Source organism: Acomys russatus, chromosome 6, assembly GCF_903995435.1.
Source record: "Acomys russatus chromosome 6, mAcoRus1.1, whole genome shotgun sequence".
NCBI lineage: Eukaryota > Metazoa > Chordata > Mammalia > Rodentia > Muridae > Acomys > Acomys russatus.
In genome coordinates, this window is record NC_067142.1 from 20,691,130 (window position 1) to 20,697,256 (window position 6,127).

At 42.5% G+C, this 6,127-nt stretch overlaps 1 non-coding gene across 1 annotated transcript; it reads right to left on the reverse strand.

Moving 5' to 3' along the window:
• Positions 1–5,506: 5,506 nt before the first annotated feature.
• On the reverse strand, positions 5,507–5,613 carry LOC127191244 (U6 spliceosomal RNA). Its single transcript, XR_007830860.1, has one exon. It is a non-coding gene; the product is annotated as a U6 spliceosomal RNA (small nuclear RNA).
• Positions 5,614–6,127: the final 514 nt, after the last annotated feature.

The following is a 6,127-nucleotide window of genomic DNA, read 5'->3' on the forward strand; positions in this document are numbered from 1 at the left end:
TAAATAATAAGTTCTTCTTCCTTCTCTGTCTTACATTTGTTCACCAAAAAACGGAGTCACAGATTTTTCTTACTCATTTATCTTCTAAAATTATTATGAGTCTTAGAACTGAAGGGAAGGTTCAATGGTTAAGAAAAATGGCTGCTCTTCCAGAGGACCTGGGTTCAATTCCCAGGACCCCCATAGCAGCCCACAGCCTTCTATAACCAGTTCTAGGGTATCTGATACCCTCTTTTGATGCTTATGAACACCATGCACACACACACACATGTGGCATACAGACATACATGCAGGCAAAACAACCTTGAACATAAAATAATAAGACCAAAAATTTTTAAATCATATTGAATCTTGTCATTTATAATTTAAGATATTTGGGTTGTCTGTAATATAGCAAAGTATGCTTATGTAGCTGTCCAGTCCTTTGACTGTTATGTATATAATCATCTCACTGCCTAGTTATTCTGTGTGTATGTACGTGTGTTGTGTGTATATGTTTGTATGTGTGCATATCTTAGTGCAGACATTGATTTCAGTTGTCTTTCTTTCTTACTTTTCATCTTATTCTTGAGACAGGGTTTTCCTGTAAAACCACGCCATAAAGACTAACTGGCTACTGAGTCTGAGATCCTCTTAGTCTGTCTTCTCTACGATGCTTGATTTTTTAAGTACAGACTGACATGCTTGACTTTTTTTTTTTAACATGGGAGCTAGGGTTCTGAACTCACATCCTTATGCTTGCACAGGAGGCATTTTACCCACCAAGCCACCCCCTCCAGCCCCTCACTTCTTATTTATTGGATATATATTTAATACCGCTTAAGATAAAACAATAAAAACCAAGTACTCATGGGATTTCTGATGGACAGAGAGGTTCTTACGAGAAAGTTCAAGTGAGGGATGGTGGAAACTATGGCTCAGACTCTTCCTGCCTTCCTGTCTCTTATCAGCCATTCCTGACTCTGAAAAGTGATGATAACTTTCAGATATCGAACCCCCAGGATCTGCCTAAGGAGGCTTCTTTCCCTAGCCCCCTCTAACGCCACAGTGTGTTACACGGGGTGTTTACAGTCCGTGACTTAGTAAACATCTTTCTTCCATGCGTGGGCAAATCAGAACTTTGGATGCAATCAATTTACAGAAGCAAGTTCTATCCCATTTCAGCGCAAAACTAAAAGAGTTTCCGGAGTAGCCATTCCATATTTATCCCAAGCTGGCCCTTTATTAAATCACTGGTGAAAAACACGGAGATTCGTCTCAGCTGTAGTTTCATCATTGTACACCAGCAGAGGCATTTATCTTATGAAATTGCGGGAGCTGAGCCCTGTGCAGACTGATGGCTCGGAGGTGCTCTTTGTATTATCATCCCGTCGTCTCGCTTAAGGTGTTTAGGATGCATACAGCTGTTAATAGCTTGTGCTGCTCATTTTTTACAGAATGTGTGGTTTAAGCAGTATGCTTAGACTATCGAAAATGTTTTTTTCCTTCTTTTAACAAATGGTGCCCAACTGCTTAATGTGAAATATGAGAAGTGCTTAGTTGCACATATTTGATTCTTTTCTTCTTTCTCCCTTTCCCCCATCTTCTTCAGAATCCTCCACTCTTTCCTCAGTATGCTCCCAAGCCTGGCTGATTCCCACCAACTATTTTCTTCATTAAGTCAAAACGAATAACCTAACTTCATTTGGAAAATTAGGAGGAAGACTGAGTGTCTATTTCCCTTGGGGTGTGGCTTGAAAAAAAACAGAACATATGTAAACTTCAGCTGCGTACTGTTTAGACAGACTTGGGGGGCAGATTAGTACTCAGGCTAGGTGAATAGCCTATCCAAACACCTGAAACAGAGCCTCAAGGAAAAGATGTCCCACTGCCACGCTCACTGGTAGCAAATGGGTCATTTTGCCCTTAATGTAAAAGCCAATATAATCAAATTTGTTATTGAGATGTTTCCGGTAAACAAGAGACAACATCCCCAACCTCTTTCTTTTGAAGCTTTGCTTTCATGGGGACAGTGTTTGACAGAGTTGGGAGAGCTGGAGTAACTGCTCAGTGGTTAAGAGCATACACTGCTCTGGAGAGGACCTTATTTGGTTCCCAGCACGGAGTGACTCACCACTGCCTACAGCCCCAGCTCCAGGGAATCAGATGCCCTCGTCTGGACTCCTTGAGCAACTGTACACACATGCATAACCCACCTCCAACACACACACACACACACACACACACACACACACACACACACACACACTCAAAAGATGGGTCTCTAATCCCAGCACTTAGGGAGGCAGAGGCAGGTGGACTTCTGTGAGGCCAGCCTGGTCTACAAAGCAAGTCTAGGACAGCCAAGGCTACACAGAAAAAAAACCCTGTCTCAGAAAAATAAAAATCAAATAAGAAAACATTAAAAAGATGTCAAAAATCAAAGCAATGTTTAAAGTGGGAATTCTACCCACAAGGGAACTAGTTGGAAGTAGACGGCATTGTAGAAACCCAGGTAAGGAGCATTGTGTAGGGTCAACATCCAAAGCGGGATTATTTAAGAAAAAACTACTTGTAAGTTATGGCCCCAAAACTATTAATTAGAGCAAGTGAGGCAACCTCAGAAGTAACTTGTGTCCCGTGTATTTATGGGACATGGTTGTGGGAGATTTCATTGTATTGTTGGCCAACCACACCCCCGTGACTCCTTGCTGAAAGGGGCCAAGAGAGACTTATTATCCAGCCATGCAAAGGAGAGATGATTTCTCCTAGTTCAAAGTTTCCAGTCTTCTTCCTTATCTCCACATTTGGAGAGAAGAGCAAGCCTGAAGGGAAACAATGTGCATATTTTTATTCTGCCTAAATGCAATCGAAAGGATCAACCAGAAAAATGGCTTTCTTTATTCAATCAAATCCTCCATTTAAGACAAACTGCAGGAAGGCCCAAGCAGAAAAAACAATGTCTCAGACCAAAGAGCTCTGGATTTACATTTTGAGGCTGTCACAGAAACGAGGAACATGTTAGGCAGAGCTGATTAGAGTTCAAGAAAATGAAATCAAGCGGACTCATGTGTCTGAAAGGTGAGCCTTGCATCTTGTGCAAAGTTACACGGGGAACCGCTGATGGCGATGAAGTTCAGAATAGCTCTTCGTCTGGGACTGGTACTCATGAGTAGCTTGCCTCTCTCATAAAAGAAAAAGGTAGGGGGATTAGGCTGGTTTTATGGTCCTGAGTTCTGGGAAACTTGGGGGACTCTAAGATGAAGTTCCAATTCTGTCCCTGAGGTAGATGCAAACTGGTCTCCTCCAGAAACAGAGGACAGGACAGGGACAAGAGTCTCTCTAAAGGCTCTCATGGGATTTAAAGGAATCTTGGGTCCAAAGCACCTAACATGATACAGAGCAAAAAGTGAACCCTCAACAAACACAGCTGTTATTATCCATCATCCCAGAGGAACTAACAACCCAACAGGACAAGTGTCCAGGCAATAAAGTCTCCTGCATGGGACAGTCTCACCATCACCTGCAAACAGCAGCCTCCAGACCTGAACAGCACCTTCTGGTCTCTATGCACACTTCCTGTCACACTGACGGAATGTGTCTTTGGTTCCCACCCCCATTATAGTAGTACCTGCATATTCTGGCCACTTTTAGTCCTTGTTGGTGTCACAACCATGGAAAAGTGGGTGGGATGGAGTGTGGAGAAGGTGCATCTGACAACTTTACAATTGACAGTGTATCAGGCAATGTTTTATAAAAAGTAGTCAAAGGGAAAACAGAGAAAGGATTCTCATTTTCATAAAGCATCTTTCTTCTACACAACAAGCTCTGGGACTAAGGAGATAGCTTAGCCAGGCATTGTGTTGTGCACATAATCTCAGTTCTGGGTACACAGAAACAGGCAGCTTGTGTGGGCTTACTGGTCAACCAGCCTAATTGCTGAGCTCTGGGAAGAAGTGAGAGAAAATATGAAAAGAAAAGAAACAAAGTAGAGGACAGCTGAGAAGGACACCTGAGGTTGACCTCTGGTTTACACACACACACACACACACACACACACACACACACACACTCACGCACATACACAAATACATGCATGAACACACATGCAAATGTGCCTGTGTATGCACACATGAACACATACATACAAAAAGAAAGCAAATAATACTACCACAGACCTATACAATATGTACAGGAAATAAAGATATACCCCTATGTCATTTTTTATTTTTTTTATTTTTTATTTTTATTTTTATTTTTTTTATTAATTTATTCTTGTTACATCTCAATGTTTATCCCATCCCTTGTATCCTCCCATTCCTCCCCCCCCCCATTTTCCCATTATTCCCCTCCCCTATGACTGTTCCTGAGGGGGATTACGTCCCCCTATATATTCTCATAGGGTATCAAGTCTCTTCTTGGCTACTTGCTGTCCTTCCTCTGAGTGCCACCAGGCCTCCCCCTCCAGGGGACATGGTCAAATGTGAGGCACCAGAGTACGTGAGAAAGTCGTATCACACTCTCCACTCAACTGTGGAGAATATTCTGACCATTGGCTAGATCTGGGAAGGGGTTTAAAGTTTACCTCCTGTATTGTCCTTGGCTGGTGCCTTAGTTTGAGCGGGACCCCTGGGCCCAAATCTGCCTATCATATTGTTCTACTTGTAGATTTCTAGGACCCTCTGGATCCTTTTATTTTGCTGTTCTCCCATGTGTCTCTCATTTAGAGTCCCAATAGGATGCCTTCCCCTCTGTCCCAGTTTCCTGGTAAGTGAAGGCTTTCGTGGGACATGCCCCTTGGGCTAGTATGCAGATATAAGTGAGTATATACCATTTGATTCTTTCTGCTTCTGGGTTAACTCACTCATTATGATCATTTCTAGCTCAATCCATTTATCCACAAATTTCGGGAATTCCTTGTTTTTAATAGCTGAGTAGTATTCCATAGTGTATATGTACCACAGTTTCTTTATCCACTCTTCTACTGAGGGACACTTAGGCTGTTTCCATGTTTCTGGCTATTATGAATAAGGCTGCTATGAACATGGTTGAGCAAATTTTCTTGTTGTGTGCTGGAGCATCTTCTGGGTATATTCCAAGGAGTGGAATAGCTGGGTCTTGAGGAAGCCCTATTCCCATTTTTCTGAGATAGCACCAGATAGATTTCCAAAGTGGCTGTACTAGTTTGCATTCCCACCAGCAATGAAGGAGTGTTCCTCTCTCCCCACATCCTCGCCAGCATGTGGTGTCGCTTGAATTTTTGATCTTAGCCATTCTGATGGGTGTAAGATGGAATCTCAGAGTTGTTTTGATTTGCATTTCCCTGATGACTAAGGAGGTTGAGCATTTCTTTAAGTGTTTCTCAGCCATTTGATACTCCTCTGTTGAGAATTCTCTGTTTAGTTCCAAGCCCCATTTCTCAATTGGGTTATTCGGTTTGGTGGTGTTTAATTTCTTGAGTTCTTTATATATTTTGGATATTAGACCTTTGTCAGATGTAGGGTTGGTGAAGATTTTTTCCCAGTCTAAAAATATGGAACGCTTCACGAATTTGCGTGTCATCCTTGCGCAGGGGCCATGCTAATCTTCTCTGTATCGTTCCAATTTTAGTATATGTGCTGCCGAAGTGAGCACCCTATGTCATTTTTTAATAGGAATGTGAGCTACAGATGTACATGGACTGTCTCTACTGTGTCTGCTCAACATCCATTTCTCCAAGAATAAAAAACAAACAAACAAACAAACAAACAAAAAAAAAACAGATTCTTAAAGATTCTTTAAGTCAAACAACTTTTGTACAGGAAGAAACTCTTTCCTGGGGTGCTTGGCCATGGTTCTGAGCCTTTCCGTATCACATCTGTACAGAGAAAATGGTTGGTGGCTGAAAGAACTAAGACCCCGAGAGGAAGGAGAGAGATGTGCTCTTTTCACAGGGAGGGAAGTTTACAGGGAGATGAGAAGGGCTCCAGGGGTCATGGAGATGCAGTTGGTCTTTGGGGTGGGCAGCAAGCCTCTCCCCTACATGGTGGACTGTAGTGCCTGAGTTAGTTAAGCTCATCTTTCCAGTTACCAATGTGCCTGGCCTGCTTCACCGAGGGATAAGCTGTCATCAACTCACGAGGACACTTAGGTGTTTCCCCAGCAGACA